Raw genomic sequence first — 15,675 nt, 5'->3', positions numbered from 1 at the left:
GATAATATTCCTAAAGCAATTAGTACAGTGTCTGACACATAGTAGGCACTATTTAAATTTTGATTCTCTTCCCTTCCCTCTTGCTTGTGGACAAAATACCGACAAATAGGAGATAAAACCTGAAGTGGAAAAAACATAGTTTTCTTGTTATCCTCCTCTAAATTCTCTTATTTAATCAATAAAATATTTGGATCTCAGAATAGCAAAAACACACATAAAAGTATTGGGTCCAGTTGTTCTTTCTAATTTCATCTTTTTAAAGTTCATTCTTCACTTCCTTATGGAGCACTTTGAGGGTAGTAGTATTCAAATGTGGAGGTTACAATGTCATTGATCACGCAAATTGGTTGCTATAGAAACACTAGAAAATCTGTTGCATTTTTCCATGTATTTGTTGTATTTATTCCAGTTTAACCTATAAATGGTCGTAAAATGATCTGGTTTAGCCAGGCTTCATGCCAAATTCAATTCCACTATTTTCTAATCCAGCACATAATCTTTCACCATATGCTTTTGTAATATTTTGCAAATAAGCTTATACTCTAAGCTAGTGCTGCCCTTGACTGCCACATCTCTACTTGTTACAGAGATATTTGCAGACTGATGCAGATACCAAGATCATTTAACCTATTAAGTTTTGCCAATATCAATTACACTTCTCTTAGAAATGGTTATAATCAGAATCAATATCTTCAGTTTGTTCAGTTTTCTCATAATCAATAACTGAAGATGTTTAAATAAGTACTTATTGATTTAAATAGTTCAAACTGAAATTACAAGGAGTATCTTCTCATTTTTATACTTTCTTCTAGTTTGGCATTGATTTTTACCTTTGCCTTATTCAATGACAATGATTCTATGTCAATCATGAATAGATTTAGAAATGACTCCAATATTAGTAGCCAATAATTTTCTGTCCAAAGAACAGAGAAATTTTATTTTCATACATTGTTCAATGTTAACTGTCCAACATCTTCCAACTCTATTCTTTAAGAAAGTGTTTGTAATAAAGAGGCATAAGGCTTCTGAGTAGTCTATAAACTTTTAACTTCTTTTATTTTGAAAATCTAGATCCATATTTTCCAACATATTTTTGCCACCTTCCCCTGTGTCCACCTATACATTGAAATCAATAAGTATCAAAGTACAGATGAACTTTTCAAATTGTTCATAGAATTCCTTTACTTTATCCTCTGCAAAATAAGTTCATACATAAGCTACAATAATCTCCATTGTAGCTTGCTTGATTGTGTCCATCATGAGTGTTGCAATGTAAGATGGCCAAGCTTCTCAGGAAGTGATGTTTCTTGTTGCCATTGGGTACATGATGAAACCAAATCCTTTAGTTACCTTTCTGAGAAAACTTCTGACCCAGCTGTCCTTTCAGTTACAACTTTTTATGTCTTTTGGTTTCATTTATAGCAAATACTGTCAATAAAGATAAGGAGGAGGTAGCATACACATTTGACTGAAAATGAAAAGCTTATTTACACATCTAAAAGAAAACAAAGGAGACTTCTATACTGGACAATACCTAGAAAAACTAGCTAATGGGAATATATCTGACCTGCTTTGCAGGGTAGTTCAATTCTTCAGTGTAGACTGTAGAATTGGAATAGTGATTCCTATAGTAACAAGGTAAAGTGAAAAAGTGGTTACCCTGCATAATCACCTGATAAAAATTACCTGATAATATTATCTAATTAAAATCATCTCTGGCTAGGAAGATGAGAATAAAATTCACACAAACAAGGATTAGTTTATGATGATGATGATGGGGATGGGACAAAGAATGGGAGAAATAGCTGGCATTTAAAAAAAATTGAACATGTGAAAGAGTAGTAAATAGAGATGGAATGCTCCACTAAATTTTTTTCTGGAGGTTATCTGTTAAATGTTCAATTCAAAAGTGCCTGCTGTGATGTATAAAAAGTTCAAGAGACAAAATCTCTGGGTGATTAATCATTTTATTAATTATGCTAGTGGATAATTAATAAAAGGGGTCATTGGCACTCTAGATTTCAGACCATGGTGACTTCTCCACACTTATATGCCCTTAGAAGAGTGGGCTTTCCCCACAGGAGGCAATCACCTCTGGTTAACAATCAATGAAAAGAATGAATATTATCATGAGAGGTGGACCTATTCTAATGAGGGCCTGGAGGATGGTTCTTTGATTATGTCACTCCTGGACAAAGAGAAACTATCTCAAGCCAGATCACCCCTAGCCTGGGGCAATCTAGACTAAGGATCTACCCTTGACCCCCACCTGAGCCTGTCTAAATTCCAACATAATAAATTGGAATTCATCTTAGATTAAATTCTTTGTAAAATTCTCTATTTGGGTGAGATCTCCCACTTAGGATTGAAAAGCACAGGATCTGGCAATTGCGTCCATCAACAATGTCCTTCAGAGACTGAAAAACCTATGGGTTTCTGAATAAATCCTGGTCCTAATTCAATAATTGATTATTAATTTAAGAGAGAAATAATCATTTCTGTCATTACTAAGTGCCAGAAATTGTGGTAGTTATTTGACACACAAAGACACACAAAAAATGTTCTTGCCCCCAAGGAGTTTACATTCTACTGGATGGAAACAACATGTACTCAGATAAGTAAATAGAAAATAGACTCAAATCTTCAAATGGATCTGTGATTTTATTGATGTGATTGTGCCCTCTGATAGTACAATAGCAATCCATCCTTGCCTACCCATCCTGTGAGTCCCATGTCCTCCCATGAGTTCACCATTTGGGATCTACTCAATATTCTGGGGCCTTTCCTTGGCACCTTGAAGACATTTGCCTATGAACAAATTGATGAAAAAGCACGCATTTAGTTTTTGCTATGTGCCAAGCAAGTTGTATGGGTTCAAATACTAAAATGAAGCAGTCTCTTTCTTTCTTTCTTTTTCTTTTCTTTTCTTTTTTTTTTTCACTTTTTAGAAAAGGGTATTTACTAAGGTAGTATAGTAAGAATACTTGGTACAAAACATCTCCTCAAAGTCTAGGATACACTCTCCCACAAATACATACAGACTCCAGGGGAAGAGTAGTCTTAAACATAGGGTACAATTATGGTAAGTTTGATTTGTAGAGAACAAAGTGGCTGAAAAGTAAAATCACAACTGGTTGCTGGAAGGTCTTTCTTGAATCCATAGCTGACAGTCCTCTGGTGCAAGGAGTCACACTTAAAGCTGTTCACTAGGCTGGCCACTTTTCTGAACAACTGTGGAAAATTCTCCCACTATTTTAAGCCCACAGAATTTGCTTAGCTTATTTGGTTACCCAATCATGCTATTCCATTCTTTGCCTAATTGAAGAGAAGTAGAACGTGGCATAAGGATCACAGAATGTAGACAATAGAGTTTATTCCTTTATAAAAACCTAACAATGTCTATTGATTGATTGACTGATTGATTGGGGTCACTTACATGGATAAAGAAATTGAGGGCATGAGAAAGGAAGAGATTTGCCCAAGCCCACACAGGTAGTGACAGTAATGGCAGAGCCAAGATTCCAGTTTTTTTTTTTCCATTACACAGAATGATCCCAACCAAGATCACACAGCCAATCACTGTCAGAGTCCAGCACAGAACTCAGGTATTTGTCTCCTCCCCATCCCAATTCAGTGCTCTGTACCCTCAGTTACATTCTCCTATTAGGGAAGCTTGGTTCTGGCATATCTTCTATGGTATGTAAGCACGGTGGAGGCAGGTGGTCTGGAAGGGAGAGTTCACAAAAACACTGAGGGGTAAATATCTTCATGAAACATGAAGGGCTCCTCTCTGAGAATCATGAAATGGTTTCAGAAGGGAGAGGGTAGGAAGAGGCTCCCTGAGGGAGTATCTTTTATAGCTGAACTAGTTAGATGTAGACAGAGGGTGGGGAAGACCTATTAAAAAGATGAATGGCCCTCTGCTGTCAACAGGGTATGGCCAGGTTGACCCTGTGGGGTCTTTTTGTGTCAGATTGCAATGATGAATGAGAAAGAATCCATAAAGCAAATCATGGGCTTTCAATTTCACTTTCACCATGGTACAAAAATACAGCTTGTCATTTTCAAGGTTAGTTAGGTAAAACTTTGAAATGCTGGGGAAGGAGAGAGATTGAGCTTGTATTTCACTCTGTCTTCACTTCTCCTGCATCTCAGAGAGGAATTGTTCCTTCCCTGTCTCTGGTCAAGGCAATGCCTGCCAGCCCCTCGATTACATCTCCCAAGTGTCTCTTTAAGAAGAACTTCTGACTGACCACCTTCTTGCCTGCCTACATCTTCCAGATGTCCCTTTTCAATCTTCTTCCACCCTACTCCCCAACATACACTATTTGATCCATTGGTCTGCGTATTTTCTCTGGCTGTCCCAGATACCATAGTTGAAGCAGTCTCTTTCAAAGAGCTTACATATGAGTGGAGCAGATCGAGGGGAACAGTGGCCAGGAAAGGGTCTTTTGTTCTGGGAAATCACAGGGAACTATAGTGTAGTTGACTGATATATCCTTTCCAGAAGCAATGGCAGTATTGACCTGGTTACAGTTTCCAGAGGAAGTGATAAACTTCAGTCTATCTAGTGGTGGCAGACAAAGTAAAACAGAACAACAACTACAAAGAACTGGAAACTAAAAGGATGCCTTTAAATTGAGGAATGACTTAATAAACCTTTGTATGTATAAAAATGTGATGGAAAGCTATTGTGGGGTAAGAAATGAGGAAATAGATGATGTCAAAAAGACATAGAAAGACTGGTATGAACTGATGCAGAGGAAAGTGAGAAGAACCAGCATCCAATTTATAAGAACCAATTTATACTATGACATCAATATTATAAAAATGAGCAAATATGAAGGCTTTTATAAACTGATAAAGAATGTAATGCAACAACAACAAAAGAATGCAATGAGTAGAACCTCTCCTCTATACATAACAATACTGTAAAGACAAACAAATTTGAAAGTTGTAAGAACTGTGATCAGTACAGTAACAACCTATGATTTGAGAGGATCAATGATGAAACATATTATCCACCTCCTGATAGAAAGGTAATAGATTCAGAATGCAAAATGAGATATGTGTGTGTGCATGCAACCAATGAGGGAATTCATTTTGCTTGACTTTGCATATTTGTTACATGGAATTTTTTCCTTTTTTTTTTTCTTCCATGGAGTGAGGAGCAGGAGGGAGAGAAAAAAAAATTTCTGTAAATTTTTTTAAAAATTAAAAAATAGAGACAGGTGGGGGTACTACATATGTGGAATGCAAACACTTTCAGATGAGGTCACTGTGTTGTTAATTTTGCTAAATTGTTTTATTTTATTAAAAGAGAGTTCTCACAGGGTAAAAGTAATCTGGAAATATTGTAACGTAAAAGCAAAATACACCGATAAAACTTTAAAAAAAAAAGACAGTAAAGAGCAGGGGAAAAGGGTGAGTGAGTGATGGGGTTAATGGACAAGGTAGACAGGCATGATTGGGCTTGGCTAGATAGAATGTGCTTTGTTTTCATGTATTCACCAATTAGTACCTCGTGGGCCCTGGGCAAGGAGTTCAAAACTGATCATATGCACTACAAACATACTACATCAGTTATCGCTCACTCTTGTCACATGCTTTGGGCACCTTTTTCTGTCCATTTCTATAAAAAACATCCTTTACACAGACATAAAGGTATTAGTAAGATGAAGGATTTAGTAGGGAAAGGAAGATTGTTGCCAGCATTATCCCACGTTACACTACACCTTTATTATTAAAAAAAAAATTGACTAAAAGATGTAGAGACTATAACATCTTATTCTTTGATGCCTAAAAAAAAAGCATTTGATTCTACTGAACAAAATAGCACCTTGAAGTCTTTTTCAGCAAAATGTTTTCCATTCATATGTCAAAATTATGCAAGATTCCTTGAAACAGTTAATAATAGAGATAGCTTTAACCCTCAGCTTTGATCATTAATATCAGGTGAGGCATAAAACAAGGAGGCATGCTTGCCAAAAAAAGTTTGCCACAGTCATGGAGGAGATCCAGCAAGAAGTCCAGGTTTAAAAAGGATTCCCTTCAGACAGTGAGGTCCTTCTACTCTGGTTTTCACATTACATTGTGCTGATTGACTCAAGTTCCAGAACATTGCAGAATCCCCTGGATAAGACCCATAACCAATCAAGAAGTTTTGGCCTAACCATACAAATAAGAAAAAACAAGTGGATGAAGAATGCTTGTTTTCCCGGCTTTGACATATGGTTGAGCTAAACAACTCATCCATCCATGTGTATTTATAAGACTACGCATACACATATATATGTGTCTGCATTTGTGATGTGTAGATCTATCTCTCTAGCATCTGTCTTCATCTTTTTCCTCTGTTATCTCTATCACTATCATCTCTATCTCAATCTCATGTTCCAAAAATCTCACTGCAGTTTCAAGCTATTAAAACTTAAACACTTCAAAAGAAAGAGGTGTGTGTGGGGTGGAGAGGTTGCTGCAGATGTAAAATGTTGTATATACTTTCAAAAGAGGACGCTGTATTTTTGGTTTTGCTTAATTGTTTTTCTTTTTACAAGACACCTGTCACAGAGTGGGGGTAATTTGTAAATGTTCATATTATAAAAACAAAAGAAATCAATATAACTTAAAAAAAAGAACATGGAGCAGGGGAAGTGGATGAGCAGTGGTGGTAGGGTGGACAAGGGGGCTAGATAGAGGGGGCCATGTGAGCTCTAATGGATTAGAACTGCTCTAGTAACTGAAAACTGTACTCATCCTTTTAGAGCACTGTGTGTGTGTGTGTACACACATGTATATGTATACATTCGTACATATACATACATACATATCTATGTCTATCACCCATCTATGAGCCTATCATCTATCTGTCTCATCTTTCATCAGCCTATCATCTCTATTTATCTATCATGTATCAATCAATCATCCATTATCCATCTATCATCTCTCTATCAATCAATCATCTATCAATCTTTCATCTATCATCTCTTGATCTTTCATCCATCTATTATCAATCAATCTATCAATCTATCATCTATCTAGTTGTCTTCTATTTATCCATATTTTGGAGAGAGAAAGTACATTTGGACAGTGAATTGGACCTAGAATTAAACAGGAGGAGGGGAGAGCAGGCTGGACAGCCTTTGAGAAATTGTAAATTTTCTTTAATGACCCCAAACTCCTTCCTGAAACAATGACCCATCTTTTTAATACCAATATCCGACCATTGTTGTTTTATGACTGTGAGGCATAGAACAGAGTACATCTCTGAAGATTGAAACATGAGTATAATTTAGAGGACAATTCAAAGGCACAAGTAGGTAGTAACAGGCCACAACACAACAAATGAGGAAATAAAAGATATATTACAAAGAAAATTCATTATAATTTGGGGGTGAGGTGGGGCAAGAACACTAACAGGAGTGTATGAGAGTGGTCATGGAAATGCCACATGTGGAGAGGCCGAATGGTGTAATGGATAGAGGACTGGACCTGGAGAACTTCACAGGAATCCTGCTTTCCCAGGAAATTCATTTCACCTCTCTGAGCCTCAGATTTCTCATGAGTAAAACAGTGATTATAAAAATAATAACTAGTGTTTATATCACACTTTAAGGTTTGCAAAGCCCTTTACACATGTTAATGCATTTGATGTTCACAAGATCCCTGTGAAGTAGGTGCTATTATTATCCCCATTTTACAGATGAGGAGACAGAGAAGGTAAGGAGTTAAGAAGTTAAGGGAGAGCAGTTAAGTGATTTTCCCTAAGTCACCCAACTAGGTAAGAGTTTGAGACAGGATTTGAAATCTCTCCAAATCCTGGTCTTCCTCTCTCTAGGTCCAACCTTCTATTCCTTTCCTCACTTACCTCACAGGGCTATTCTGTGGATTAAATGAGATAATAGATATCAAATGTTTTGCAAACCTTAAAGTGCTAGTAAGCCTTTACTATAAGGATGAGTTAATGAAATTCTGAATCCCTTTGGCCTAGGAAAACACTCTGGAGAAGAGTACCCCAAACCCTCCTGGTCAGTTATACTTATATAAGGATTAAGTCAGTCTTCTACTCCCCTACAAGTAACTGGTTTTCTTTTACTTAAAACATGGGAAGGGATTTATGGGAGGAAAATAATGGGAGGCTCGTGAACTTTGGAAAAATCAATCAGGCAAATAATAACTCCATTCAGAGTTGCATTCAGCAATGCGAAACCTTCAACTTTCCTCCCACACTGTTGGGTCTACAATAACTCATTAGTTCAGCACATCACCAACCTTTGCGTCAGAAAGCCAGTTCAAAGGGCCCCCAGTGAGCATCTTATTTCTGTCCAAACTTCTCCCTAGGCACTATTTAGATCTGGGTATTGAGTCCAAGACCAATTCAACACCGTATTGTAGGTACCTTACTGGGACCACTTTGAATGAAAGGTAGCAAGTTTAGTAGGGCAAGATTGCTGCTGTGTATGCCCTCCAGATTTCATTCCCTCGTCTAGATGGCCAATCAGTACAGATGCCCTTGCTGTCTAGGGCAGCACCTTAGTAACTAGGATAGGCAATTAGCAGAACCTGACAAAACATTCTGCTTTAGGCCACACTACAAGCCTTGGCCTGTGTGATCGCAATACAGTGAAGACTGTAGTCAGGGAAGAAAAGAAGAAAACAAACCCTTCCACTCATTCCTTTCTTTATAAAAAAGAAATTATTAATAGTTGCCATTTTTAGTAGGGGTCAGGAAACTGGAAAGAATATTGCCTTGGGGTAGTGATTGAGTTGGAGTACCATGGCTTGGCCAGGGCTAGTCTAATCTAGCCCATGCATACTCTCTGCCTCCTCCTAAGACGAATGATGACAGCAGTGTGGCACCTAGGGGTGGGAGGAATCAGTTATACCCCCGATCAAAGCCTTGATGATTGGAGGAGTCCACTGGAGACCTTCACTGACACTGTGAGAATCAGGCTTCAGGGATAGGAACTGAAAGAGACTTACCCCAATTATCCTGGAAATAAATGGCAGACTAGTGCCATTGCTGTAATAAGAACCCGTAGATGGATTTTTTTTTCAGTCCTGGAAACAAATCAGCCTGGGGTCTTGAGAAAAGGCAAAAAAACCCCAACAACTTCAATTTATAAACAAAGGGAGAACAATTGAATTAGTAAAAACAGGGTAGAGCTCCAGCATAAATCTGAGCATGAATTTTGCAGGCACGAGAACAGACAGAATATTGGCTTCTTCTTCTTCTTCTTCTTTTTTTTTTTTAAACCACCTCCCACATAACTCTGAACTCTTCAGTCTTTGAAATGCAGCTGAAGAACAGGAAAAGTCACAACTGGAAGAATCATTGAAGTAAGAGGAACACAGCGTTCAGATTTTAGTGGATTGAACTCATCTCATGGCGAGGGCAATGAGAGTAGGTTCAGTAAGCTGATACTATAGCGGACAGAAGAAGCTATGACCTTGCCCTTCATGCCTCATGGAAGAAACTTTTAAGATTCAATCATAAGGAGCAATCAATCTTTGTGATCACCCCTCTGGTGACAAAGACATTTCCCTTCCTACTCCTTCAGACTCTGTCCTTGAAGAAGGGGGGGAGAGAAAAGAGAACACAGAACATGATAGAAGGCGGAAAGATTTCAAACAGACCACAAAGCACCAAGAAAGATTAATGTCCTTCAAGAAGTTTCGACACTTCCAAATAAGTCCCAGAAGCTGAACCGAATGTACCATTCGTAATTTAAAGTGGGAAAGGAGATGATGCTAAGAGCTTCACTTTAAATTACTTTCCAAGGGGCAGGAAGAGGTTATGATGGATACTTATTTATGAAATATGTTGTATGGATAGGTTCTGAGGGATACTTATGAGATAAGGTGGATGCCTATGGATAGGTTCTGATGAATACTTATGAGGTGTGTTGGATACTTATGGGTATAATAGTAACTTACACTTACAGAGAATTATTCAAGGTTTATGTACTAAAGTACTCTCTCCCCAGTGACCCTATGAGCCAGGGAACAAAAGTATTTTTATACAGGCCATTTTGCAGATTTGGAAACTGATGTTCAAAAACCATGGTCACGGCCATGGTCAGATGCTGAGTCAACATGATGCTGTGGAAAGAGTGCTTGACGAGGACTCAGAGCACCTGCATTCAAATCTGGGCTCTGTTACTTAGTGCCTATGTGAACTTGAACAAGTTGGTTAACTTCTCTGGGCCTCAGTTTCCTCCTTTGTAAAATAAGAGGATGGGACGTGATGGTCTCTAAAATCCCATTTAGCTTCAAATCTGTGGCCCTGTGGTCAGTGTCAGAGTTAGGACACAAACCCAGGTCTTCTGACTCCAAGTCTGGTGATGTTTCTGCCGAATCTCTCAAGAATAATAATGGACTTTTCAGTTCCTTAGGATGCTGCAGCAAGCTGCCTATGTAGTGTACACAGGGATGGAGCCAGAGTTATGATTGAAAAAGAACCCTGAATCTGAGTTCTAATTCTGGCTCTAATACTTACTGGCTGAGTGACCATAGGCAAACTGCTTAAAGTCTCTGAGACCCAGTTTATCCACCTGTAAAATGGGATGAATGATACTTGTACTTTGCAGGGCTGTTGTTAGGAAAATGCTTTGTAAGCCTGTTTTTTCACAGATTTCATGAAAAACTAAAATAGCAAAAGACCTTGGAAATCATCTTTATGGGATCACTTCATGCCATAGATAAGGAAACTGAGTGCCTATAAGGTGACATGACTTCACAGTGGGCCTCAAAGTCACACAGTTAGGACTGTGACCTGAGTCTCCTGACTCTTAGCCCCTATTCTGTTTCTATTATTACAAGCTCATGATCTTTCAATGTTTTGGTCACACAGCATGAACCTTCTCTCCAACCCAGCCCTAATATCCTAAAGGGGCATGGAGTACTCATTGTCCTACCCTCTGTTCAGGAGTTTTAAAGGGTCCACACACGCTCTGAGAGGGTTCGTGATGGATGTCTTGGGCCTTTTTGCCTGGAGTTTATGTGGTATGGCTACAAAATAAGGAGGCTGGTTTTCGTGTGTGCCTGAGGGAACATTGACAAGCTGGAAGACATACAGAAAAGGGTGACTAGGGTGGTGAAGGGCCTCAAGATCAAACCATATGTGGATCACTTGAAGGATCTGGGAATGTTTAGCCCAGAGAATAAATGACACTGGGTGGGAGCTCAAAGAAAGAGACATAGTAGCCGTCTTCAAAAGTTTTAAGATTAAGAGACTTAATCTTCTTGGCCCCAGAGAGGAACGGGTTTGCACACCTTCCCTTTCCCTCTGGCTCCATTTCCAGCTTGACTCATTTCACACCTCACCCTCATTCCCTAGGTCTCACCATATTGGCATTGGACTTAATGTGGATGCCAGATTGGCTTTACTTCTGCTGCCTCTCAGAAATTCCTGAGCTCGTGTGACCCACCAGCCTCAGCCTCCCTCGATATGGAGGATGATCTCCATGGGCCGCCACACCTGGCAAACTGAGTCTCAAAGTAGGAAAAGTCTTTTGTTGTTCAGTGGTTTTTCAGTCACGTCCAACTCTTCGTGACCCCATTTGGAGTTTTCTTGGCAAAGATACTGGAGTGGTTTGCCATTTCCTTCTCCTAAGAAAAACCTCACCAACAATTAAAACCCTCCCTAAGTGGAATAGGTTGTTTCATTAGTAATAGAACATCCCCTTCCCCGACTAGAAGTCTTCAGGCAAAGGCTGGGTGACCAGTTTGGGGCTATGTTGTTGGGGAGATTTTGGTTTTACATGGGCACAGATTGGATTAGTTGGCTTCAGGTTCCTTCCAACCCTGAGATTGGTATTTTAATGTCCTAGATTTAGAGATGGAAAAGACCTCAAAGCCAGCTAGTCCAACCTATTCATTTTGCAGATGAGGAAACTGAGGGGGCCCCTTATTCTATTCTATCTCATTACTTTATAAATAAAGGATCATTGTGAGGTATTAGTGTTGGCATCTTGCCGAGCTGCTCAATCCAGTTCAAGTTTGCCTTCCTTGCCCATTTGCCACTCCCTATTGGCCAGACCCCCTGGCTATGCCCCTGGCCACACCCTTAGCCACTCATTTTAAAGGCTTTTTCTCCCCATGTAAGATGGCTCCGTGTGTGGTCTTATTTTTAACTTTTAAATTTACTGGAAGCATATGCAGCGACACTGTCTGAAATTCATTGCTGTCTCCACAATCCTGTCTCCTCTCTCAACCCTGCTCTCACGTGTTTACTCCCTTGCTCTTTCCCTCTTTTCCCATATTGTTGTTCCCTCTTTCCTCAGCCCTCTTGGAATGGGTATAATGATCCCTTTATCTAGGCTACATAATTGTCGTTGACCCTAAAACCCCTTCTGCATAGAGAACAAGGTCGTCAATTCCCACACAGGCACTCAATGTACAATGTGGGCATTGGGTGTGGGACAATTTGACTTTCCCTCACAAAAAAAAAAAAGAAAAGCACAAAATGCTAAGAACTCAAAGGAGCTCATGAATTAATTCCTGAAACAAAACTCTCACATAGCCTATCAGCTTCCCCCAGACCAGTCAAGTCTCAGGTACAGCTTCCCTTACTCCTTTTTGAAGGTTGAGGAGAAGGAGAGAGATCTGGTTTGGCCTAAATAGCAAATACTGCTCCAACCGCAATAAGCATCTAGTTCAGCCTCCTTATATTATGGATGAAGAAACTGAGGCCCAGAAATGTTAAGGTCACATTGATAGTAAGTGACAGGGTCAGGTCTTCTGACTCCAAATTCAGCATTCTTTCCTTGCGCCACTGAACCTCTCTCAAACCATATCATCCAAGCTTACTCTCACAAGGTCCTTGTGATCACCCATCCTCCATTTGAAGACATTCAATGATGATGAACTCATTAACTCTTGAGGCAACCCCATTCCATTTTGGACAGTAAGAAATCTTTCCTTATAAAACCTCTAAATCAGCCTCTCTGTAACATACACATTGCTCCCAAATCTGCCTTTTCGAAGTTCATCTCTTTTCCACATGATAGCTCTTTAAATACTTGAAGACAACTACCTTGACTTTCTTAAGTGTTCTCTTCTCCAGGCTAAATATTTCCAATTCCTTCAAACTTTCTTCACATCTTGCACTAGAAAGAAATTTGGGTGGAGATGCTTAGATAGAGTTAGGCAATATGTGTTTGGAATTCTGGGAAAAGAGAGTAGAGAAGTAGAGTTTGAAGTCATTGGCATCAACGTGATAAAAAGTTTTAGAGCAGAACCGAAGACCAAGGGAGGGAATATACAAAAGGAAGGAAACATTTAAATAGTACCTACTATGTGCCAGGCACAATGCTAAGCGTTTTACAATTATCTCATTTGATCCTAACAACAATCCTGGGAGATAAGTACTATTATTACCTCTATTCTACAGTTGAGGAAACTGAGGCAAACAGTGGTTTGCCCAAGGTCAAATAGCTAGTGAGTGTCTGAGCCTGTACTTGTGCTCAGGTCTTCTTGACTTCAGATCTGATTCTCTATCCACTGTGTCACTTAGATGCCAAAAGAAAGAAAGCAAAAAAAACTCCAAGGACAGAGCCACCATGGGCACTCACACTAGGAAGATAGAAGGAATATGAACCAGCAGAGGAGAGCAAAAAGGAACAATCAGAGGAATAGGAGAAAGACCCAGAGAAAACAGCACTATGGAACCTTGAGGTATCAAGAAATAGGAGGTCAATAGCGTCAAATGCTGCAGAGTTTAAGGAGGATAAAACCTTAAAAAGAGAAAAGAAATCACTAGATTTGACCATAAGGAAGTTATTAGTGATCTTAGAGAGAACATTTTAGAAGAGTGATAGAGATAGAAGTCAGGTTGCAAGGCTTGCTGGAGAATGAGTAGGTGATCAGAAAGTGGAAACAGAAAGCGTAGATCATTCTTTCTAAATGTTCGGGTTTGCCAACTGGCTTGGCACTTAGAAAGGGTAATTTACCAGTCATTTCTTCAGTATGGGGGAACTCCCTGCAGCCAGAGGGAATACAAAATTTAGAAGGAAATTCCTAGTGCAATGCCTGAGTCATATATAATCTTTTAATTTCCAAATCCAGTGACTTTTTCTCAATCCTCCATCTTGACCTCTCTGCTGTCTTTGACACTATTAATCACCCTCTTCTCCTTGACACTCTTTTCTCTCTGGATTTTCAGGATTCCACTTTCTCCTGGTTCTCCTCCTATTCTTTAGACCGCTCCTTCTCTGTCTCCTTTGCCAGATCTAGGTTATGCCTCTTACTATAGATGTCCCACGGCACTCTGTCCTGGACCTCTTCTCTTCTCCCTCTATACTACTTTACTTGATGATTTCATCAGCTGCTATGGATTTAATTATCATCTCTATGCTAATGATTCTCAAATCTACTTATCCTGTTCTAATCTGTTGACCTCCAATCGCCCATTTCCAGACATCTCAAATTGGATGTCCTGTAGACACCTTAAATTCAACATGTCTAAAACCAAATTCATTACCTTTCCCCCTAAACTGTCCCCTCCACCAACTTTGCTATTGTTGTCTAGAGCATCACTATCCTCCCAGCCCCCCAAGCTCACAATCTAGGCATCGTCCTAGACTTCTTACTCTCTCTCATCCCCTCATATCCAATATTTTGCTTATTATTTTCATTTTACAATAATGTAATAATAATGATGATAGCTAAAATTTATATAGAGCTTACCATGTACCAGACACTGTGACTAAGAACTTTACAATTATTATCTCATTTGATCCTCACAAAAAACCTGGGAGGTAGATGTTATTATTATCTTCATTTTACAGATGAAGAAACTGAAGCAAACTGTGGTTGAGTGACTTGCCCAGGATCACACAGCTAGTAGAGATCTGAAGCCAGATTGGAATTCAGGTCTTCCTGACTCCAGGGCCAGTGCTCTGTCCACTGCTACCACCCTGGTGCATGCCCTTATTACCTCACCCTTCTACTATCGTAATACCTTGCTAGTGGATCTGCCAGCTTCAAGTCTCTCTCTGCTCCAATCCATCCTCCATTTAGCCACCAAAGTGATTTTTTTCTTAGAGCACAGGTTCAACCATGTCACCCCCCCACTCAATAAATTCCAGGGGCTCCCTATCAGCTCTGGGATCAATACAAACTCCTCTATTTAGGATTCAAAGCCTTTCATAACCTGGCTACCTGTCCCCTCCCCCTACCTTTCCAGTATTCTTATACCTCATTCCCCACTATGCATTCTTTGATGACCCAGTGGCTTCCTTGCTGTTCAATGAACAGGGTACTTCTGGGCTCCAGGCATTATCTCTAGTTGTCTCCCTTCTCTGGAATCCTCTCCTTATCTCTGCCTCCTGGCTTCCCTGGCTTCCTTCAAATGCCAATTAAATCCTATCTTCCATAGAGAGCCTTCCCCAATCCCTCTTAATTCTAGTGCCTTCCCCCTGTTAATTATATATATATTATACATATATATTATATGTGTAATTATATATACTATACATGTATATATACATATAATATATTCACATATATAATATAAACACATACATATATGTGTATGTGTGTGTATATAAAATATATACATAAAAAGAGAGAGAGACAGTATCATAGGCAGAAAGACAGAGACAGAGAGACAGACACAGACACAGAGAGAGAGAGAGAGAGAGAGAGAGAGAGAGAGAGAGAGAGAGAGAGAGA

This window comes from Vombatus ursinus, unplaced genomic scaffold (assembly GCF_900497805.2).
Source record: "Vombatus ursinus unplaced genomic scaffold, bare-nosed wombat genome assembly UNPS02010320.1, whole genome shotgun sequence".
NCBI classification, from domain to species: Eukaryota; Metazoa; Chordata; class Mammalia; order Diprotodontia; family Vombatidae; genus Vombatus; species Vombatus ursinus.
The sequence above is the reverse complement of the archived record's forward strand: the minus strand, read 5'-3'. Positions refer to the sequence as shown.